Source organism: Periplaneta americana, chromosome 16 (genome assembly GCF_040183065.1).
Source record: "Periplaneta americana isolate PAMFEO1 chromosome 16, P.americana_PAMFEO1_priV1, whole genome shotgun sequence".
Taxonomy (NCBI): Eukaryota; Metazoa; Arthropoda; class Insecta; order Blattodea; family Blattidae; genus Periplaneta; species Periplaneta americana.
Genome location: NC_091132.1, coordinates 121,515,991 through 121,541,792, shown reverse-complemented (window position 1 = coordinate 121,541,792; position 25,802 = coordinate 121,515,991). Strand labels below are relative to the sequence as shown.

Below are 25,802 nucleotides of genomic sequence, written 5' to 3'. Positions count from 1 at the left end.
TTGAAAGAATTGGGTGTCTTGTTTTTAGTCCTACAAGAAATTTACCTCATTCATCTAAAAAACATTTTATTACCTATATATCTTCATTGGCTAGGAAATGTAGCTCAGCAAAATGGAGTTACAATGACTACTGATATGAGAAGACTTTGTAGAATGAAATGAAAAGTGCAAATAAGATCATAATTTATGGAGGAACAGAAAGACTTTTCACTTTTAAAAAGTTGAAAAGTGAAATCCTGTGAAGTTGTAAAGTTTAATGGTGGAATAAGCCGCTAGCCAGCTCTCTGACAACTGACAGTGAGCTACAAAGCGGATGAGTGCACCAATTAAAATTAAGGCTAAAGTGAATTTTTATCTCGTCATGGTTTTAGGACGGCTCTGGGGTCCAGTTAGCCTTCCACAATTCAGTATCGGGACTATTCAGAGGAAAAAAGACGGCCGCAGCATGGCAGTGAGCAGTTAATCTCTTTCTATTGCCGAGGCCAAGAAAATACGAAGGCTCTCCCTCCTCGACTTCCACACGCCTCAATGGAAAATATACGGACAGCTTTACTTTTTAAAATAGTGGTAACCTTAATCCTGAAGGAGAGATCTACATGAAAAATTAAACAGCCATTACTTGCCTCAAAGCAACATTCTCCGACACTTCATCCTGCCATCATAGAGTAATCAACATCGTCTTACAGGTACCGTTACATTAGAAATTAGAAAAGCCCATTACATCCTTAGCAGGCAAGGGCCTCCTACCATCGGTAGGGCAGCTCTACTTTTGCTCACGGAGTGAGCTAGTCCCTGTGGGCCTTACTCAAAGTTGAGTCACTTCACTTCTCACTTCACTTCACTTTACTTCACTTCACTGTTTTGTGTTCTACTGTTACTTATTCTAAATCTAAAATTATGTCTTTCCACTTTTCTCTGTTTCTCACAATACGCGTCCACTGCAGTCCTATCACGTCAATGAAGTCCTGTGCCCATCTCCTTCTTTGTCTTCCCTTCCTTGGGTCCCAGACTGCAGTGGCGTATGCCCATCTGTCGGCGGGTAGTCTGGCTACATGTCCTCCCCATTTCCATTTTAGTCTTCTCGCTGTCTTGCAGGTCATTTCGATACCGCTTTTTAATCTCAGTTCTTCATTTCTTACTTTGTCCTGTAGTTTAATTTCTAATACCTTTCTCTCCATTTTGCGTTGGCATACCTGTATCTTCTGTGCTTGTTTTTTAGTCAACGACTAGGTTTGGCTGCCATATGTTAGGGTTGGTATGATACAGGTCCGTAGGGCTTCCAGTCTTAATTGTATATTAATACAAAAGGTTGGATAAAAAGTAATGGCAACAGTTCGATATTTCTGACATGGCTTTATTCACAGAGGTACAACATTTACGTACCTTCAATATAGTGCCCCCCTTATTTATTACTTTTTACCAATGTTTGGAAGGCGTCGTACACCATCAGCGCGTCCATGTTTGTTGATGTTCCGTATTGACCACCCTATAGTACGGATAAGTTCATCTCTGGTATTGTACCGGGTCCCTCACAGTGGTTCTTTCACTTTGGTGAAGAGATCGTAATCGCATGGACTCATATCGGGTGACTACGGTGGATGTTCCAGAATCTCCCATTGCCAGCGGCGCAAGAGGTCCTTGACAGCAGCAGCGGTGTGACTCCTTGCATTGTCATGAAGAATGTTGGGGTTCGTACCACCAAGTGTCGTCGTTTTCTCCTGAGCGCTGGACGAAGGTGGTGGTGCTTCATGCAGTCCCTGAAAACATTCTTGTGCACTACGACCTCGTGCCACATCAATTTTAATCCAGGAACGTTGCTCTAGTTTTGTAAACATGATCTTAGGGCACTCGCACTATCCCTATGAAAGTCAACGTTTTACACAGTGCAGTAGATTGACAGAGTACAGTCGCCTTTGGCTGGACTGATTCATCTAACAGTCCTTGTTCATGTCCGCACAGCTGGCAGCTCTCGAACGCACCATCGTCATGTGACAGCAGTGTTGTCATAACTTTTTATCCAACCCTTGTATCTTTGTCTAAGAGCAGGAATTTGAGTCCCCAGAATTTCCCCCATGCTAGGTTAATTCTTCTTCGAATTTCTGTGTCCCTCTCTTCAGTTAGGCTGACTTCTTGTCCCAAATATACATATTGTTTACAGTACTGAATGTGTGTGCCGTCTATCATTATTGGTGTCTCTATGTCGTTTGTCATTGCTTTGGTCTTTGTAGGGTTCATCTGTAGCCCCGCTTTCTCCCTTTCTTTGCTCAGATCTGCTAACATTTCCTGTAGTTCTGTGGCGGATTTTGCGAACAGCTCTATGTAGTCTGCAAATCTTAGGTTCGGTAGCATTCTTCCATTGATATTTATCCTTTTTCTCTTCTACCGTTACATAATAAACTAAATTCATATGTAGTAGAGTTTACCAGAAGTCGGAAAAAATCTGTTACCGTATTCAGAAAGTTCAGAAGAAAGCACACGGATTTCTTTTTACTTACACAACTAAACAGTTATGAATGAAGCTGCCTTTATGGAAGTCAGTCAACGTCAATAGAAACGGAATACATAAAATACCTCGATTTAAAACGTAGCGTTTCATTTAACGACGCTTTCCACCGCACAGGTTGTTTACTGTCGAAATTAAATGTGGGCGATAAATGGCCGATAAATTTTACCTGGACGTATTAGGGTAGTAAATCTACTATCCGAACCTCCAAGCTTCACTTCCGTGTCGGAGGAAGGCATGCTAAGTATAATATCACCCTTTAAAATCCATCGCTGTTGGCCCTTGGCGAACTTGTGTTCAAAATATTTTATAGACCGCCGAGACCAATATTTCGATAACATTTGACTCGATAATTACTATGGGATTTAAACTGTATAATCTTCCAAAATAACTTGATGCAAGTGGAACAGTAGGCCTACAGTTCACTAAAGAGAAAGATCTAGCTGTAATGGCTCGACCAGAAAAATATACAAGTCCTACTGAATGTTTTTGTGTAAAGAAAAAAAATAATGTACGGCTGAGTGTGTCACCTGAACATGATCTCGAAATATGAACCCGTATCCAATAGGAGTAGTAGCATTTTTCTTTTAATTTACTGAGTATGCCCCAACTAGTATAACTCATATGTAGGGGCTATACAAGGACACACACATGTTATACAATGTAATTGAAAAAGCCATGAAACAACAGTCTGTGAAAACAAACAATAACACAAGAATTTATGAAAGAAAGAAAGCAAATTAAGAACAAATAATAAGATGACATAAAGTTTTGGGCAGAAAGGAGAAAAAATTTGAAACCATAAAATAAATAAATCAACTGAGAATTAAAATAAATAATCTTTCCAAAAACGTATTTTTAAATAATTCTTAAAACACCGGCAATTTGGCAAAATTCTACATTCTAAAGAAAGTTGGTTAAAAGTTGTTGTTAAAAAATGGTTAAGTCCTTTCGTTCCATAAGTTACTGAGCTATGCTGAAAAAAATATATATTGTCTTTTTGTCTTATTAAATAAGTATGTATATCTTTATTAAACTGAAATGTAATATTACTATGTATTAAATTGTTAATAACTTTGTACATGAAAATGGCAGAACCTAATTTGATAATTGATTCAACTGGTAGAATGAAAGAAAATTGATATAGATATTTAATTGGAGTCAAATAATGAAAACCCAATAAATTTCTTAAAGCTCTATTTTGAATAATTTGTAAAGGTCTCAAAGCAGTTTTCTTATTATGTCCCCAAATAAATGACATATACATTAAATGAGAATGGATAAAAGCATAATATACATTCAAGAGACAAGATATAGGCAAAGATCTTTTAAGCCTTTTCAAAATACCAGACATTGGAGCAATTTTCTCACAAACAGCTAAAATATGCTTATCCCATGTTAAATGTTCATCAACAATAAAACTAAAAATTTAACTGATGCAACTTTTTGTATTACAGAATCATTAAACTTTAATTCTTTCGGAATAATATAATAAAATGAAGGTTTAGTGAAAATCGTATACACATTTTTTTTTAATTCAAAGAAAGCCTATTTACGCTTAGCCAGTTTTCAAGAGTAATAATGTCTGCCTCAAACTTTTCACACAGTTCTTCAATGGAGTCAGTAATATGTATAAAATACACCAGTGTCATCTGCAAAAAGAGTGGCAGTTCCATGTAAATGAAGAAATTTTATGTCATTGACATAAATTAGAAAGAAATGAGTAATTAATAAATTCAGAAAGTGCCAAGCATAAGGAAGATTTACATTTCTTTATAATAGCATTAACAATATCAGTGAGCCAAGCAACGTTATTTGCAAATATATGATAGATATGGACGGGATTTGTGGGGCCTCTGTTACGAGCAATGTGATAATCGCCTAATTTAAGGAGAGGCGAGATGTGTAGCGAGGACAGCGCTTCAGCTTCACCAAGACGATAATTTCCTCAGCGTTGGCTTCCTGCACGTTCAACTTTATTGCTGTTGCCCAAAGATTAAGATTAGGACGAAATCGTTTCTCTGTTCACTGGCTACTATCCATTTTGCGAACATATCGTATTACATTAAAATGAAAGTACGAGTTACAAGATAACATTTTGTCCGGTGGACTATTCCACAACATCTGCTAACGTTCGCACATTATATCGAATATACTCTATGTCAACTTATGCATATGTCAGCCTTTTTCTATGTAATATTATGTTATGCATATGTCAGTCTTCTATGTCCCTGAATAATCATTTCTAGCCCTTCGTCAGATCTCAGGACTTTCTAGAAGTTAAGCACCATCGCATTAATGTCATTGGAGGGGTGTGATTTGAAGACCTGTGACTTTGTCGTTGTTAAAAATTTGTCACTGGATCCGACTATTACTACAGCTCGAAAATCACGGCTCCGAGAAATCGCCATCTCAGTCCAATATGTGACTAAGCGATGATGGCGACTGACATCGACCGTGATTACATGCAGACAATTACAAGTTAGAAGATTCATACTAAGTTCACTGACAAGATAACTGGGCTCTGTTGCAGTAATTTTATTATCATGGGACGATATTATTTGTGGCATTGGTAAGCCACTTCAGAGAAGTGTGATAAATACAATAACTTGTTTTCTTGTGATCGCAAACCATTTGTGTTGTCACAATATACTTTCCGTACAGCAGAGTCCGTATAGGTCAGTTTCTGTAGATGCGTTTCCAATTCACTGTGGGCTAAAGCAAGGAGATGTACTATCACCTTTACTTTTTAACTTTGCTCCAGAGTATGCCATTAGGAAAGTCCAGGATAACAGAGAGGGTTTGGAATTGAATGGGTTACATCAGCTGCTTGTCCATGCGGATGACGTGAATATGTTAGGAGAAAATCCACAAACGATTAGGGAAAATACGGGAATTTTACTTGAAGCAAGTAAAGAGATAAGTTTGAAAGTAAATCCCGAAAAGACAAAGTATATGATTATGTCTCGTGACCAGAATATTGTACGAAATAAAAATATAAAAATTGGAAATTTATCCTTTGAAGAGGTGGAAAAATTCATATAGGCGTACCTGGGAGCAACAGTAACAAATATAAATGATGCTCGGGAGGAAATTAAACACAGAATAAATGTGGGGAAATATCTGTTATTATTCGGTTGAGAACCTTATATCTTCCAGTTGCTGTCAAAAATATGAAAGTTAGAATTTATAAAACAGTTATATTACCGGTTGTTCTTTATGGTTGTGAAACTTGGACTCTCACTTTGAGACAGGAACATAGGTTAAGAGTATTTGAGAATAAGGTGCTTAGGAAAATATCTGGGGCTAAGAATGATGAAGTTACAGGAGAATGGAGAAAGTTACACAACACAGAACTGCACGCATTGTATTCTTCACCTGATATGATTAGGAACATTAAATCCAGACGTTTGAAATGGGCAGGGCAGGGCATGTAGCACGAATCCAGAAATGCATGTAGAGTGTTAGTTGGGAGGCCAAAGGGAAAAAGACCTTTGGGGAGGCCGAGACGTAGATGGGGAGATAATATTAAAATGGATTTAAGGGTTAAGTGGGATATGACGATAGAGACTGGATTAATCTTGCTCAGGATAGGAACCAATGGCGGGCTTATGTGAGGGCGGCAATGAACCTCCGAGTTCCTAAAAAGCCAGTAAGTATGTAAGTAAGTAATATACTTTCAGTTATACTCGGAATAACTCGACAACATTCAAAATCCCCAAAATCAGGCGAACACAAAAATGACACTGTGACAAAATCGCCATTATCAGTCACAGCGATTTTTCCGGAGCTAACACAGTTCGGAACTGTGACGGCAACGCTGTCACATCTCACCACTACTTGTATATGCCCCAGAAGAACAAACAGAAAAGACAGCAATTGAGTTTGCGCTCGGGTCTGAGACGGAATCCCGCTTGGGCCAAATAGCTGGTTCGGTTTTCACGAGGCTTTCCTTAGCTACAAGATAAACGTAAGTAATCTCAGAGGAATAATCTGAATACCATTCTTTCCAAAATCATAAACGAACTATCTCTGTCTCATAACAGCAGCATTCCACTGGTTATCACAACATAAAATAAATATCCGGTATTAAATACGACAACAACTTCAACAGCAACAAACACATTAATAACATCACACTCCAATGCCCCAGTGCTTCATCTGTAAATGGTAAAGAATAATACAAATCATTTTAACTAAATCAGTACAACGTTACTTCCCTTCTATCACTAACAAAATAGAACTCACGGGCCTAAATAATCTGCTGGGAGTCAACAAACAAAACCTAAAAATACAATGCACACAGCAACGGATGGAAGTATTTACAAAATCCATATATTGTCATAACATTTTAATTGAAATTGTAAAAGCAAATTAAATTCTGAACATTACCTATGGTCAATGCGATATATTCATACGTAAAGTTATGTCAAGGGGTTTGCCACCACCATAAAAAAAGTCACCGGCGTGGCTTAGTCGGTTAAGGCGCTTGCCTGCCTTTCTGAAGTTGCGCTCGGGTGCCGGTTCGACCCCCGCTTCGGCTGATTACCTGGATGGGTTCTTTTTCCAAGGTTTTCCCCAACCGTAAGGTGAATGCCAGGTAATCCTCAGCCTCATCTCGCCAAATACCATCTCGCTATCATAAATCTCATCGACGCTAAATAACTTAGTAGTTGATACAGCGTCGTTAAATAACCAACAAAAATAAAATAAAACCATCAAAAACAAGACATAGACAATAGCAGGATTTATTGCCCTAAAATATGCAATAATATCAGTTCAACTCACAAAAAACTATCCTTAATGAAAATATTAATACAATGGAACTTCTATCTCTAAGGGACATTACTATACGAATATTTCCTTGGATCACTGTTGCACTGTTGGTATCGCGAAGTCTATACGCACTAGAGACAAACTTGCTAAGAAATTGCATGAAGAACCATTCTATACAGAACTTAAAAATAAAAAGCTACAAACAATATAAATATACGTTGACAACTGTTAAAAAACATATGAAAGTTAGGCACAGTATTATTCTGAAAACTGTAAATTAATCGAAGTCACCCACTAAAAATGTTGGAAAACAATAAATTAGAGAGGAAACTGAACCGAAAATAAAATTATATTACTGAAATATATGATAAAGATGCTATATTAATTACGGACAAATTTTAAATAGCTCAGGAGTTGAACATTATTATTTTATAAATATAGGTACTGATATTTCTTCTAACATAAAAACAAGCAATGGCAATGAAACAACTACATTGCCCTACTAACCACAGAGAGGTAACTGCAATCTAGTTAGTTCTGAGATAATTGTATTAACAAGTTTAGTTTAACATGTACGAAAATGCACATATCCCTAGTTGTAGTACATCATTTTTAAGATATTTAGAGCCTCGATACGACTATAAACTCTACTATTAGGTGCAAAATACCCCACAGAATTGCTACACCGGTACGTAATTATCTCATTTTTTCATAAAATTTGCAGTTACCCCTTGCGTGATTAGTAGGGCAGTTCACAGTGCTCTATGTATTTGTTCTCTGTAACAGAAAATCCATAGTATATAGATTACGTAAAATAATTTATCCAAATATCATTTCGCTATCATCAATTCCATCGGCGCTAAATAACCCAGTAGTTGATACAGTGTCATTAAATAACCAGGAAAAGAAAGAACAGTGGTGGACTAATTTGTGCTCTTTGTGCAAGAAAACTCTTCGTTGCACACGAGCAGTAAACGGGAGCAGATCGGCTCAATGCTTGCAATATCAACGTTTCTCTTTTTTTGCTCGTGAATGCACACAGTGCTTCGTAAGAGCAGGTGAGTTGGTTACCACTGCACTGTAAGATTCGTCAAATATCTCTGCTGGTGTTGTTCTGGAGAATAATTAATACAATTTTCAAACATTTTCCCGCAAGAAACATTTCACAAAGTGAAACAAATAATAAACATATTAAAATCAACCTCGTCCGATAATGATAATTCACATATACAATAGAGCAATAGAAATCACCTCCGTTTTCTCTCCTTCAGAAGAAAGGACTAAAAATATTTCAATATTCATATAGCCTACTGTTATCTACTATCAATGAATAGGAAATAGGAAACAAGACTCCAGAACACATCACCTGCGTATTGTAACTTAGGACGCAAAATAATATTCAAATGGTAAAACATAAATTACCACATATTTTTCATAAATATAATAGAAATATATTTTTTGACGTAAAATTACTACACCCGACCTACAAGGAGAGAAAAATGGTAACATTTTAACACGAAATGTTGTTTTCTGTAAACTCTGACACCTATCCTGGTATTACGGAACAAGAAAAATAAGCTGAAGCTCGTGCCTCGTGGTTTTCAACGTCGTCCATCTCCCTCCAGTCACTATTTAATGTGCTTCTAGATTTTCTACATGTCCGTCTCGCTCATTATCTATTTTTTTGCATTGGTACCCTCACTTATGTGGTAGCAATTATATTACGTCGATTTTTTGCTTTCCCCTTCAAAATTATATAATGTTTCTTGATATAAAACGACGAAAATCGGAGTGAGGCAAATGGCCAACAGGGTTGGAGTTCACATAAACACTTCCTCTCAGCCCCAATTTCACTTCCAAGGACGCGTTTTCGAGTATCCTTGAATATTTTCCCTCCCACTTCCTCCCTGTTCATTCACTCTAGTCATCCTATGTGTAGTAGTATTTGGTTAATCCTCAAATTCACTCTAGTCATCCTATCAGTAGTAGTATTTGGTCAATCCTTACATTCATTCTAGTCATCCTATCTGTAGTAGTATTTGGTTAATCCTTAAATTCATTCTAGACATCCTATCTGTAGTAGTATTTGGTTAATCCTTACATTCATTCTAGTCATCACATCTGTAGTAGTATTTGGTTAATCCTTAAATTCATTCTAGTCATTTTATCTGTAGTATTATTTGGTTAATCTCTAAATTCATTCTAGTCATCTAATCTTTAGTAGTATTTGGTTAATCCCTAAATTCATTCTAGTCATCCTATCTGTAGTAGTATTTGGTTAATCCTTAAATTCATTCATCTTATCTGTAGTAGTAGTATTTGGTTAATCCTTAAATTCATTCTAGTTATCTTGTCTGTAGTAGTATTTGGTTAATCCTTAAATTCATTCTATTCATCCTACCTGTAGTAGTATTTGGTTAATACTTAAATTCATTCTACTCATTCTATATGTAGTAGTATTTGGTTAATCCTTACATTCATTCTAGTCATCCTATCTGTAGTAGTATTTGGTTCATCCCTAAATTCATTCTAGTCATCTTATCTGTAGTAGTATTTGGTTAATCTTTAAATTCATTCTAGTTATCCTATCTGTAGTAGTATTTGGTTAATCCTTAAATTCATCCTAGTCATCCTATCTGCAGTAGTATTTGGTTAATCCTTAAATTCATTCTAGTCATCTTATCTTTAGTAGTATTTGGTTAATCCCTAAATTCATTCCAGTCATCTTATCTGTAGTAGTATTTAGTTAATCCTTAAATTCATTCTAGTCATCTTATCTGTAGTAGTAGTATTTGGTTAATCTTTAAATTCATTCTAGTCATCCTATCTGTAGTAGTATTTGGTTAATCCTTAAATTCACTCTAGTCATCTTATCTGTAGTAGTATTTGGTTACTCCTTAAATTCATTCTAGTCATCCTATCTGTAGTAGTATTTGCTTAATCCTTAAATTCATTCTAATCATACTATCTGTAATAGTATTTGGTTAATCCTTAAATTCATACTAGTTATCCTATCTGTAGTAGTAGTAGTATTTGGTTAATCCTTAAATTCATTCTAGTCATCCTATCTGTAGTAGTATTTGGTTACTCCTTAAATTCATTCTAGTCATCCTATCTGTAGTAGTATTTGCTTAATCCTTAAATTCATTCTAATCATACTATCTGTAATAGTATTTGGTTAATCCTTAAATTCATACTAGTTATCCTATCTGTAGTAGTAGTAGTATTTGGTTAATCCTTAAATTCATTCTAGTCATCCTATCTGTAGTAGTATTTGGTTAACCCTTACATTCATTCTAGTCATCCTATCTGTATTAGTATTTGGTTAATCCTTACATTAAATCTAGTCATCCTATCTGTAGTAGTATTTGGTTAATCCTTAAATACATTCTAGTCATCCTATCTGTAATAGTATTTGGTTAATCCTTAAATTTATTCTAGTCATCTTATCTGTACTAGTATTTGGTTAATCCCTAAATTCATTCTAGTCATCTTGTCTGTAGTAGTATTTGGTTAATCCCTAAATTCATTCTAGTCATCTTATCTGTAGTAGTATTTGGTTAATCCTTAAATTCATTCTAGTCATCTTATCTGTAGTAGTATTTGGTTAATCTTTAAATTCATTCTAGTCATCATATCTGTAGTAGTATTTGGTTAATCCTTAAATTCATTTTAGTCATATTATCTGTAGTAGTATTTGTTTAATCCCTAAATTCATTCTAGTCATCTTATCTGTAGTAGTATTTGGTTAATCCTTAAATTCATTCTAGTCATCTTATCTGTAGTAGTATTTGGTTAATCCTTACATTCATTCTAGTCATCCTATCTGTAGTAGTATTTGGTTAAACCTCACATTCATTCTAGTCATCCTATCTGTAGTAGTATGTGGTTAATCCTTAAATTCATTCTAGTCATGTTACCTGTAGTAGTATTTGGTTAATCCTTAAATTCATTCTAGTCATCCTATCTGTAGTAGTATTTGGTTAATCCTTAAATTCATTCTACTCATTCTATATGTAGTAGTATTTGGTTAATCCTTAAATTCATTTTAGTCATCTTATCTGTAGTAGTATTTGGTTAGTCCCTAAATTCATTCTAGTCATCCTATCTGTAGTAGTATTTGGTTAATCCCTAAATTCGTTCTAGTCATCCTATCTGTAGTAGTATTTGGTTAATCCTTAAATTCATTCTAGTCATCTTATCTGTAGTAGTATTTGGTTAATCCTTAAATTCATTCTATTCATCCTACCTGTAGTAGTATTTGGTTAATCCTTAAATTCATTCTACTCATTCTGTATGTAGTAGTATTTGGTTAATCCTTAAGTACATTCTAGTTATCCTATCTGTTGTAATATTTGGTTAATCCTTAAATTCATTCTAGTCATCTTATCTGTAGTAATATTTGGTTAATCCTTAAATTCACTCTAGTCATCCTATCTGTAGTAGTATTTGGTTAATCCTTACATTCATTCTAGTCATCCTATCTGTAGTAGTATTTGGTTAATCCTTAAATTCATTCTAGTCATCCTATCTGTAGTAGTATTTGGTTAATCCTTAAATTCATACTAGTTATCCTATCTGTAGTAGTATTTGGTTAATCCTTAAATTCATTTGTACAAAGCTTAACAATTACAAACCAATAATAAAGACTGTTCACGAAATCCCAAGAATTTAATAAATCCCTCGACAGTTTCATAACAAGATCTAATTTTCAACAAGATAACCTCTTCTCAATGCAAAAGTATTCTTTCTACAGACCAGAGGGACCAAATGGACACCATGGAAACTCTCTCATACGGGTCGATTGTGCTATCTTCGGGGAGGGTGTGAAATGACCAGTGCATTTTACTTCGAGTACAGGGACAGAGTACTTTGTCGTGCCTTGAATCTACGACATTCGCTCCTCATCATTATTTTCTTCAAGAGGAAGGCATGCTAGATTTTTATCACAGTAAATGTCCATCACCCTGACACGCTTTGAACCCACACAACTCGTATTCAGTGCCAAGCTAGAAGGCCAGAGTACAACTCGTAAGGATCTTTTATGTACCACAAACTTAGTGTACTAAAATATCACTTGCTTTACTTCACTCACGGAGGTAGCCACACTTCGGAAGTTATCGTTCGAAAAATCTGTAACGCTCTGCTCGAGTTTTAGTGCGCGATAATCGCAACCAAAATAAGGATGACAATCAGTAGATCACAGAGGATTAGAAAATATATGTATGTATTTATTCACACTGCAAATGGGTATATACTCGTTGGCAGTGGTAACTAATTACACTCAATGATGACAATAATAAACACAATTAATAAAAATACAATTAATAAAAATTTAATAATACTACTAATAATAATTAATACTAATAATTAGTAATAATAATAATAATAATAATAATAATAATAAAAATACCAGGTAGCATCGTAAATTAAATGAAGCACGATCACTTAAAATAACATTTAAATAAATATAATTTGTATCTTAAACCTAAGTTCGAACTAAAATTCACGAATATGATATGTTCATACCTCCACAAGTACTTTTCAGTTCTACACTCATTTCGCTGTCAACTCACTCACTGCAACTACGACACATTTCATTGATTCTATCCTTATTTCACGAACACTTCAAAAACATTTCATTATTCAAATACTTTGCACTGCCACTATAACTATAAACTTCACTGATAGAAAAACACTTCACTTACACAACACACTTCACTGACACAACACACTTCTTCACTGATACAACACTTCAATAACAAAATATCAATTACATCCTTTAAATAGTGTCTATAATATACTACTTTCTATTAGTAAAGTCCTTAAGCCTATTTTAAATACATTTTTGGTTATTGGTAAAGCCTTTAGTAACTCTGCAGGTAAAGCATTCCAATCCCTGATAGTACGATTGAGAAAAGAAAACTTTCCAGTGTCCATCCTCTGTCTTCTTTCCCTCAATTTAAATGAGTGGTTGTTCCTTGAAGAGTAATTTGGCGGCTGCAACCTATTTTTTATTTCTCTCCAGACAGGCTCACCTCTGTATGTTTTGAACATTGCGCATAATCGAATTCGCGTTCTCCTGTCCGTGAGTGTGTCCCATTTTAATGGTGAATTTTTACGACATCAGTTGAGAGTCCGTTTTTTAATCTTTTCCATTGTCTTAATATGTTCTAATCTGTAAGGATCCCAACATGCAAAACCATAATGGTTTTTGTGACTCTCAAAATTACATTGCCTTTTATTAATTTTGAGTTCGTGCACATAATATCTAACGGACATCCACTATTCTAGAAACATTTTATTTGATATTCACTCTTATCCCACTTATGTAACATGAAGCAATTTATTTGTCTTCAGCTCTATACATACGAGTTACCGTACTGAACTATGCCATTTTAAAAGTCTTCTGTCACATAAACCCGCCACAGCGGAAAGCTAAGTTTCATCGTCTATTAATTCAGAGGTCGTGGCACACAAGTTCCAACAAAGCGACGTGCATAGCCGCAGGCATCTGGGAAATCTCTCCTCATATTAATCATGGATTCCATCTGTCAGAGTGAGCAGGACCGTATCGGGAATCGATCCCATAGGCCGACTGTTAGCGCTCTGGAATTCCTGAACTTTCTCAGCTTCTCCTTTGATATTTATCTTAAAGCAATTAATATGCACAATGTTTTCCTATCCTCTCCAATACTATAATAATATGAAGTAATATAATTAATAATAATAATAATAATAATAATATCTGTGGCGCTACAACCCTTTAAGGGCCAAGATCTACCAGTAGTCTGTTGGCTTCACGGCCTTACGCCTAAGCAGAGGTGCACGATCATTCGATCAGAATGGAGCTATCGTGTGGTTAGCGCGATGATTTCCCCAGCCGTCATAGCCGGCTTTCGTAATCGGATTTCGCTACCTATTGAAGTTTCCCAAGTGCATCACTGGCCGAAATTTCGTAAGAAAATGTTTTCCTCGATGAGGATTCGAACCAGCTAGCATTCCGTAACGCGGGTCCTAAGCAGGTGCCTTAGACCACGACGCCACGGCGCGGGATAAAATAAAATAAAACAAAGCAAAGCAGCTACAATACAATACAATACAATACAATACAATACAATACAATGCAATACAATACAATACAATACAATACAATACAATACAATACAATACAATACAATACAATACAATACAACACAACACAATACAATACAATACAATACAATACAATACAATACAACACAACACAACACAATACAATACAATATAATATAATATAGCCTACTAATTTACTTACTTAAAAATGGCTTTTAACGAACCCGCAGGTTCATTGCCGCCCTTACATAAGCCCGCTATCGGTCCCTATCCTGTGCAAGATTAATCCAGTCTCTATCATCATATCCCACCTCCCTCAAATTCATTTTAATATTATCCCCCCATCTACGTCGCGGCCTCCCCAAAGATCTTATTCCCTCCAGCCTCCCAACTAATACTCTATATGCATTTCTGGATTCGCCCATACGTGCTACATGCCCTGCCCATCTCAAACGTCTGGATTTAATGTACCTAATTATGTCAGGTGAAGAATACAATGCGTGCAGCTCTGCGTTGTGTAACTTTCTTCATTATCCTGTAACTTCATCCCTCTTAGCCCCAAATATTTTCCTAAGAACCTTATTCTCAAACACTCTTAATCTCTGTTCCTCTCTCAATAATATATAATATAATATAATATAATATAATATAATATAATATAATATAATATAATATAATATAATATAATATAATAGTACAGTAACTTATCGTATCGTATCATATATATCGGATCATCGTATCATATCGTCCACCGCTGTGGAGTAACGGTTAGCATACCTGACTGTGAAACAAGCGGGCCCGGGTTCAAATCCTGACTGGGACAAGTTATCTGATTGAGGTTTTTTCCGGAGTTTTCCTTCAACCCATTAAGAGCAAATGCTGAGTACCATTCGGCGCTGGACCCCGGACTCATTTCTCTGGCATTATCACCTTCATATCATTCAGACGCTAGATAAGCATAGATAACGTGTAAAATAAACTACTAAAAAATCATACCATATTACATTATCTCATATAGGCTATTTATCACATCAAAATCCCATATACCAGTTCGTAGTTTCAAGGACTGAATTCTTTGGTCAATTCCGTTCTCACTTCTGTGAATATTAATTACGAGTCAATATTAAATCCTCACACACAGCGATTTCTTTCACATTAGAGGAAGTATTGTGATGCTACAAAAAATATGCACTTTTTCAGCATCCCGGATACCGAGAAAATGGTTTCGGTATGGTGTCTGCCTATCTCTCTGTCCAACCATCTATGAACGGCGATTCCTCGTGGATTATTGGCAGATGTTTATATTCAATATCTACGAGTCAATTTTTCCGGAAATAATGTACATGAAATATAATAATTTTTAGTAAAAGTTAACAGGCGTTTATTTCGAATAAAAAGCAGAAGATGGCAATGAACTCGAATTCGATCGCAAAAATGTATTATCGATATTTTAACTCATCGGATGAAACGATAAATTAAATGAGCTACCTGGGATGTCCCTGGGTCCTTTATGTTTCATAGAAACTATTCATTACATACAGGATTAGTTACATTTTTCTTTGCAATTATTTAATTAAAATAGCCTCCGAGCTAAACCAGACCGTCGTTACCTTAGCGAAGAACGTCTACTTTTATAGAGTTATCTTTCTTTTTGCCATATACTCATTTGTAATGCATGATTGAACCAAAGCAAATTCTAATAGCCTATGATTTAACATTCATTACACTGAATTTGCTAAACAGAGAAACAGTATTTAGTCCTGTAATTACCTTGAAGATTCACAGTGTTTTTGTGATCCAGCAGGTAATTCAGAAAAGAAGGGAATTTAATTTCCCAACATATATATTGTTCATAGATTATGAAAAAGCCTTTGATAAGGTCTTAAGGAACAAATTATATAAAATATTGTGTGAAGAAGGATATCCCAAACATTTGGTAAATATAATAAAAAGCTTATATGAGACAAAATTATTGATAAGAGTAGGTAAGCAGATAAGCAATTCAGTAATAGTAAACCAAGATATGAAGCAAGGTTGCCCGCTATCTCCAACATTATTTAATATACTCCTATACCTCAATAAAGCCACAGAAGAATAGCAGAATAAAATATAATTTGGTATAAATTTAGGAACAACTGTATTAAATACAATGCTTTTTGCCGATGATCAAATATTGATCGCAGAATCTGAGCATGATCTACAAATGGCAACTTACCAGCTCCAGCTAATAACAAAAGGATATAACCACAGTCTACTATATACAGTCACGAAGCTTGAGTTTTGAGGGTGCTAGAAACAATAGACTGTGACGGTACTATTTTGCATTGCCTGTATTGGGGCGATATTAGCGATCCTATCTAATGTTTGCATATTTACTACGTATTGAGCTTCGCGACTGTATATACTAGACTGTGATATAATCTAAAAATTTCTAATAACAAAACTAAAACAATGGCTTTCAGCGGGCTTATCCATAGGCGATGTAAAATAGTTATTAATCAAGGAACTATAGAACAGATATCTTCTTTTAACTACTTAGGCTGCAATATATCTTATTTGGGTGAACAGGATATTAACAATAAGTTGAGCAAATTCCAACAGATGTGTGGAACAATAAGAACTGTAAGAAATAAAACACAGCGCTCAACACAATTAAAATTTTACAAAACCCCAGCAGTTCCATTATTAACTTACGGTTCAGAAAATTGATCATTAAACAGCGCATCAAAAAGAAAAATTCAAGTAAGTGAAATGAAGTTCCTACGAGGTGTTGCCGGTTATACTTTATTGGATCATCAAAGAAATGAAAATATCCGACAATTATTAAATATTTTTAATTTAGAAGAAAAGATTAAAAATCAGAACCAAATTGGTACCAACATATTACAAGAATGACTAATGATAGACTACCAAAACAAATTATGGATTATGCACCAACAGGATAGGCGTATAGAAATGTCGGAAGACCGAAAATAAGATGGACAGATGATTTAAGCCTTGAAGACGGAACAGGCCAATAGGCCTAATCCCTGTAGCTGAAGAAGAAGAAGAAGAAGAAGAGAAACGGTATTTGGAATGGATACAGAGTACAATAACTTATATAGATATTTCATGTAAATTTGTCAAAACTCAAACATATAATAATTATAATATTTAAGTATTTAAACCGGTAATTAGATCAAATATATTAATTTTGAAATTATTCGGAGTAACTTTTTGTATGGCATCCAGAGAATGTTTTTGTTGTTTAGTCAACTGTCCGAAGACAGGTTTGACCCGCACAAGTGATACCTACAAGGTACCACTTATGAAACAACTAGACAAGGAGATAATGGGGTAGGTGGCCAGTTTCTTTCCCCCTCCACTGCACACATCACCGATTAGCTACATATTACACTAATCAGACTTCAGATGCATACAAATGTAATTGTTCTTCCTCTGACACATATCGTCAAGTGAGATGTACTGTCTGATAAATTAGGGACCGGATTTTTATGTAATTACTTATTATATTCCTTTCAACCTAAACGTATATAAATAACAAATATTTGCGAATCTCGTAATTACCATTAATATATTAAAATTTGATACTACATATTTTTACATATTTACCCCACATTACATATTATGGCTTCGTATTACATAAATCTACATATTTAGGCTTTTTTAAAATTTCTACTTCACTAAAAGAGGAAAAAATTTCTGCTGGGGAAGTTTACAATTTGAAATACACAGATTTAAAAACAAAAAACCTTTTTACTTACCCAAGAAGGGATATAATTGTTCTGCATACGTCTTAACAAGACGTTCCCATGCAATTTGCAACCTTACCCATCCTCTTCCTAATCCTTCCAGCTAAAGCCCGTGTCAACTCTGACATGAGCAGTATTAAAGTAGCCGAATTTTGAAAAGAAGCTGGAGTAAAGGAACAAACTGAAAATATGTTGAAAGATTAAAATAAATAGCTTTTCAGGTTATTGCTTGACCTCTTTACTTTAAATTTAGTAGATCTATATGGAAATGGGATTTTCTTTGGAATTAGAAAGTATGGTTCACGGCTGGAATAATCCTACCCTTCTGAATGAGACAGGAATGTCACTTTTCAAACAACAGTTTGTAAATGCCTATAGATTGAGGTTTCAGTAGGTACTTTGTTTCTTACAGGGAGTAGCTAAAACGCATGTGTCCCACATCTCCTCTTACTTTCTTCTAATCCACTAAAGCGAAACAGTGCTTGTAGTACTGTTGTGTCATTCATTTCACTCAGTTCTCTAGTTTTAGTACTTACAGTATAAAGTGCAAGTGAGTTTATCTAATGCTTTTAACGAACTAAAATGGCCCCTGTATCTTCAACCCTAACGATAAAAATAAAATCATGGATTGCAATGGACAAGCTTTCACTACAGATGGAAAAATAATAATGTGTCAAGCGTGCGGTAAAAAAGTCAGGTGCTCTATGAAATAACTACTGGAAAGTCTTACCTATCCTATACCTGCCATATAATGATACTAAATATTTTCATGATTTTACATATTTTGGTACATATTCAGCTTATTTTTCTTACATAAATATGTACATATTTCACACCTTGATATTACATAAAACTCCGGTCCCTACTGATAATAGATGTACATATCAGAGGCCCCAGAGAATTAAAGTTCATATTTTCATTCAGGTGCATATTAAACCATTTAATTTACATACCGGTATGTCTCTTAAATAGTCTAATAGTTCAAGAAAATAAACTGTAAAAATAGTATAGTTCGGAACATACCGATATTGAAGACATTGAATTGTTTAGAAACGCGTAACACGTATAAATAGGAAGTACTTTTATCTTCATGAATTAATTGTTTCTGTACTGGCAACAATTAATTTTGGTAACATGAACATCAATGTTTCGTTTCAATTTTTTTATTTCCTGGTGTTTTATTTTTGTGTTGACGCTAGTGTTCCTTAGGAGTGAAAAGACAAATTTTTCAGTGTTTATTTAGCACCTTAAAATATATTCTTTTGGTAAGAAAACGAAAGCTTTATCAAGATTCTAAGCTCCATGGGGACGAAACGCGAGCTGCAAAGAGCTGCGGGAGGAGCCTGGTGAAGCGCTGTCGCCAGATGGATCGACACATTTCTGCGCCGAAGGGTGAACACCGGGAGTCGGTATCCTGTTACAGGTTCAGACGAACGTGTGGAAGCCATTTTGAAGTTGTTAGAGCGTGATTATCGATGGATTTGCATAGAAATGTACGTGGAAGACAACTCTGCACCTTCCGGATCAGATATTTTGATAAAAATCTGGAAATGCACAGAACTACAACAAAAAAAATAATACCTAGCACTCTCAACGACATGAAAAAATGGAAACAAAGATAAATTACGTCGAGTTTTACTATCATAAAGAAAAACTTTTCTAGCGGGTCCTGCGAAGCAGAACTGAAACTACAGTTCAACGAATGACACCATCTATTTCACCTAGTTACCTAGAAACTGGGACAAGAATCAGACAACTTGAAGATGTTAATGATCATAGTAAGTCCTATATGATTACAAAGGAAAAACCTTGTCCCATGATGCACTACAGGGATAGACGTCGAAAGGTGGCATTGTTACTACAGGGACATCATTTTATTTTTACTAACATTTTCAATATTAACTTGGCTATACCTTTGAGAACCGGAAACACCATTTGCTACCCCCTTCCACGACTGGAGTTTTATACTGGCGTAAAATACAAACAAATCACTTTCCTATGTAGAAGAGGGAAGAAAAGTAGTTCATCCATTTACGTAAACTAGGAAATATCGCGATTCTGAGTTTGATAATTTTCATTAGGTATTTGTTTAATGAAAATACAGTACTGTATTAAGGATAAGTGTTTTTACTCACGAACTGAGCTATCCATGCGAACGTATTCATTATGCAGTGTATATTATATTGGCTACAGCACATTAGCGTACAATATAGAGAATGAAGTTAAATTGAAAAATAGTCATAGTATGGATATTTAAACACATTTTTTAAAACGGTAGCCGTTCATTTCGATATAGGCTTCAGTTCTTTTGTGCATATTATCGCACTACAGACTATTGCACCTAATTCCAATTACCAGTTTTATCCTTCTTACTAGTAACTCATGTTGAAATAATTCTGCACCTACTCTATAGAAGAGCATCTTACGTACTGTAAATTCAATCTTAACTTCGGCCCGACCCTCACAGATAAAATTACTCAGATGTGCTATCTACTGTCCGTCCAAGTGGTTTTGTCGCAGGGTCGTAGAAAGGAGGGAAATCACGTGACAATTAATTATTAACGAGTTATTTTGAACAGTTGTATAATATTACGTAGACGTCCAATTCCTAACAGAAATTAATGTTTTCAGAAAAGAGACAAGACAGCCCAGCCACTAGCCTTTGCAGAGGAGCGAGCAGAAGCGGGTGGAAAAAACCGGGACACGACGTAGGCAAACGGACGACAGTAGGCTACTGTGCGAAAATATGATTCAATATTGAAAGCTCTTTCGTCACTGGAAAACTCGAACATACTTCTGGAACGTACTACACTCACTAACTCAGTACTGTTTACTATGACCGTAAGGCGACTTTGATTGCTCACTTTGAGAGATGAACAGAGACTAAGGGTGTTCGAGAATAAAGTGCTTAGAAAAATATTTCGGGCTAAGAGGGATGAAATTATAGGAGAATGGAGAAAGTTACACAACGAAGAATTGCAAGCATTATATTCTTCACCTGGTATAATTAGGAATATTAAATCCAGACGTTTGAGATGGATAGGGCATGTAGCACGTATGGGCAAATTCAGAAATGCATATAGAATGTTAGTTGGGAGACCGGAGGAAAAAGATCTTTGGGGAGGCCGAGACGTAGATGGGAGGATAATATAAAATTCATTTGAAGGAGGTGGGATATGATGATGGAGACTGGATTAATCCTGCTTAAGATAAGAACTGATAGCTTATGTGAGAGCGGCAATGAACCTTCGGGTTCCTTAAAAGCCATTTGTAAGTAAATATCTGCAGTGCCTGGGAAAAGTGACATAAGTCAGTTTCCACAAACCTTTTTTGATAATTTATTGACAACTTACACTGGTTTGTGTCGATTTGATTTTTTTCTGTATGAATTATTGTAATGGGAGACATACTCGTACTTATGTCTCTTTTTCCAAGAGAGCAGATGTTCCGTAAGTTGTCAATAAACTATCAAAAAAGGTTTGTGGAAACTGACTTATGTCACTTTTTCCAAGCATTTCAGATATATAAGTAATAGACTAACGTATATCCCATGGTGCACCAGGAACAACACAAAATAAGCCAAAGTAATCTACAAGTCCGGCGCTATTGTCTGTGATTGAAAATCAAGAATTTGCAATTACAGAAGATAATAATACCATTCACTTACTAAATTACGTAATTTCTACCGGAAATCTAACCCCTGCTCCCTTTGGTAAGATATCATGGAATTACTGAGCTGTGGATAAACCTAATTGTAAGATCTGAATGTTTGTCTTCGAGAAGCCATCGCATGGTAGACAGAACCACGATGCAGGTTTTGGAGCAGAAAAAAAAATTAGCGCTTTGTGAAATGAATATAGATGTGCCTTTTGAGAGAAAGTTGAAATCAATACCTGTCGGCTTTGTTCGGAGCGGCAGTATAAAATAACTACATTTGAGGAAAGTACACAGGAAATGTTATACAATAGCGAAACAAACTCGAGAATTGCGTTTCGTGTAGATCTATCAGTATTCAGGCGGAGAGTCATAATCTATATATAGAGGATGTGTTATGAATCTGAGGGCAGAGATAATTCTGACATTTTATTTAATATCTGTCCTAGCGGCAAGAAAGACACAGTCTGGTAGGAATAATTATTCAGTGCACGTCATATTTCAATCACAGGTATTGTTCAAGACGATGTAAAGTTTCAATGGAGAAATTGTGGAATAAAAATGAAAGGGGAAACCGAAGTACTCGGAGAAATCTTATACCAGAGGCAAGACACCTCTAAATCTCAAAAGTCGTACCCAGACTTCTCCGATAAGACCTAAGGAAAGTATGAAATTGTAAACGACTTATTATAAGTATCAGAGGTCTGCATCGGATATTTTCGCTCGAGCGCCAAGTAGTTAATAGCATAATCCGATAGGTAGCGCACATGCATGATGGGAAAATTTGTCACGAGGGATAAATCCTCGAACGGTATAAGCCGAGCGTTAGACATTCATTCTTGTTACAGTAATGAACTGTGTAGTAACATCATAGATGTTTATCATTTCAAAACTTTGCAGTGTTTAACTACCCTCTCCATAGTACAACTACAAAACTTGCTTTAAAATGTAATATAAATGTTGTAGGTAATTTTTTTTCTCCCCACACAGGAGTTATTTTGTTTTTGCCACATCTGATAGATGTTATTGGATGTAAATGTAATTATTTTAAACGGAGAACACAATCACGGTAATGCAAGAACTGTATCAAGTTTTCTAGTAATAATAATAATAATAATAATAATAATAATAATAATAATAATAATAATAATCTATAATATTTAGTGTATCAATCTTTGTGTCTGTAACAGTTGTGCAGCATGATTATTCGTTTCATTATATTTTCTGTGACGTTATCTCTGTACTAATATTGTTATTAATCTACTGCTATATCAATAATATTTTGTAAAACGTTTCTGCATTGTCGCAGTATATAGGCGGAACACTATGTATGGACCTATCATATTATATATGTGGTAAATCAAATATTGAATAATTATTAATTAGCAATAATAACTGTATATCGAAGTTTTTCTTATTATTTTATTTATAACTTCATGTTCCTGTTTTGGTACGTTCCATTGACTGTTCCATGAAACGTTTGTCATAAACGCAGAAATAAAGCCTTATTTTTACCGTGTGAGCAAAACATATTGTATCTTATCTGTCGCCTTCCATACAAGATAAGACATGTCGATGAGATGACCTTGTACTGTGCTTCTATTTATTAAGAGCGTATCACGACCGATCGTATCTCACTCGAGGGTGCGACACTCGACCGAGTTCAAGCGAGCGATTTAACTCCAATGCAGCACTCTGATAGGTATTCTGCATGCAAAACTTAGCTCAGACTCCTCGCGCCGCGCATGCTATACCCCTCTTACCCCTCCTGCAGTAGGCGGGTTCTTTAATAAGCGGCTACTGGTATAGCTATAACGGCTACGGTTGCGGACATGTGCACTCAAAGAGCAGCTGTAACAATAACAAATTAAGTGAATATAACATTACAAGATGTCAACATCGTCTCTTTCTAAGTCACAATCGGTATCTATCTTCACTGGAACTGTCTTCATATTTAAGTTTTAAATATTTAAATTAAATTAAATTAATATTTAATATAAAACGCTATGCGACTCCCTGTAGCAATAACACGTGTTCAATTCAGCACAAGAAGATACTAAGTGCGCATGCGCATAGTATCGGTGGTGTGATTGGAGACGGGGAGCATGCTGGGAAAGGGAGCATACGTCATCTGCGCGAGACAGTCACGCCCGCCGGTTTCTGCGCACTGAGTTTTGTTTGTTGGATGCCTATAGGCACCGTGCAAGCTCCTCTGGTGGCAACTGTTGTTACTAACTGCGGGACAGCAGCAATAGAGTTCTGCTTGAAGCGTATGAATATACTTAACATCTCAGGTTAAATGATTAGAAATATGGATGATCCTAAAAAGCGGAAAGGTAATGCAAATTGCTGTGTTCTTGAGTGTAGTAATGCTTATAGGAACACACCAACCGATATTGTTTTTATTCATTCCCAAAACAGGAAACTGAAGCGCAACGACGCTAATTGTGGATCCATGCAGTACGCAGACGAAAGTAAATAAGGCTACACTGCTTGTAATCATAGTATTATTATATACTAGGCCTGATATAAAAAATAGAATGCATATAGTATTATGTTTATAAATAACCATTAAGTTAACAACGACAGGAATTTATCATTTAAATTAAAAAAAAATACATAATTACTGAGTTCTTTACGTATATATTATGTGTAATATTAGCAACAATAAATAATAATATACTTATTTTTAAATGTAATTATATCGATACTTAATTCCTGATTTCAAGTGCTGATGGTTCATCTTGGAAACCAGCACCCGCAGCAAGAATTTGCGGTATTCATTTTATTGGGAACGAGATCAGAACACCCCCAAACTAGCATACCGTTCCCAGTATTTTTATAAAAGATTACAAGAAAAAGACTGCCTCATCTCAACTAGCTCCGGAAAGGTACGAAAGAGACGCATAAAGAAGAAGAAAAGATGAAAATTTAAGTTTTATGGAAGGCGAATGCTCAACAAGTGTTATTTCGAAAAATGAAGTAGCCATACAGGCAGAAGTAAATGAAACCATTCTTAGTGATTTTGTTTTTTCTTTCACAATTGAATTGTGTGAATTGTCTTCTACTCAAGTGTCTATTCCATTACATGCCGAACTGAAGTCAATAAGAAATGTTATGACAAGCGTTCAGGAACAGATGATATGTTTAATGAAATTCAAGGTTTCCGAAATTATTCTACAATAAAATATGACACAGAATTACCAGACTTAATGGGTTTCGAATATATTGTTAAAATTGCTCCCAATTGAAACACAATCATACCTGTAGAATCATAATAAGAAATATTTCCAATTCTATCATTTAACCCAAAAGTAACTACCATAGATAGTCGAAACGCCCCAAGATGTAGACCATACATATTATTTTTGCCATTTTTATTAGTGAATTTCACATCGAAAGCTTTCGAAAAATTCTGTCCAAGAGTAAGATTAGTAAAGAAAATCGTCTACTCATATTTTCCAATTAAAATGAAAACTGGATTGTCGTATTCTGCTATGAGGGTGATGTTCGGAGTTAATCGTACAATTATAATTATAATTTATTTTTACCGCCACTTTAATGTTGTTGACATCCACAATGGTTATGTAATTTTGGGTTTTGGCCTAGCAGAGAAAGTATTCAGGAAACAATGCCTGAAATATTGAAAAATGTAGAGTGACAATTGTTCAGAAGTGGAACAGCTACCCAATGTGGATCAGATGGTGGCCTTCAAATCTAAATGCTACCGAGGCAGATCGAGTGACACATTCATAACAACTGATTGCGGATTATTGACTTTATTAGAAGGTGGTGAAGAAGTCAGGTTTTCCCGGAATAATAACAAACCTCTCCGATAAAGGGATCATTGTTGTTACTCCACCGTATCTGTACGATGGTAAATTAACAGCTGAAGAAGTCGAAACTACTTACACCGTTACCAGTGTTCGAATTCATGTTGAAAGTGCATTCAACGAATTAAAATATAGAGTAAAACATTTTACACAAACTATCAATTGAACTGCTTCCGCATGTTGATCTTG

At 35.4% G+C, this 25,802-nt stretch overlaps 1 long non-coding RNA gene across 1 annotated transcript in view; it reads right to left on the bottom strand.

Annotated features, from left to right (window-relative positions):
* Positions 1–15,218, bottom strand: part of LOC138691180 (uncharacterized) — a 231,559-nt gene extending 216,341 nt beyond the window's left edge. Inside the window, exon 1 of the long non-coding RNA XR_011329760.1 lies at positions 15,152–15,218. This is a non-coding gene — a long non-coding RNA (uncharacterized lncRNA). The remainder of the gene's footprint in view (positions 1–15,151) is intronic.
* Between the last annotated feature and the right edge of the window lie 10,584 nt (positions 15,219–25,802).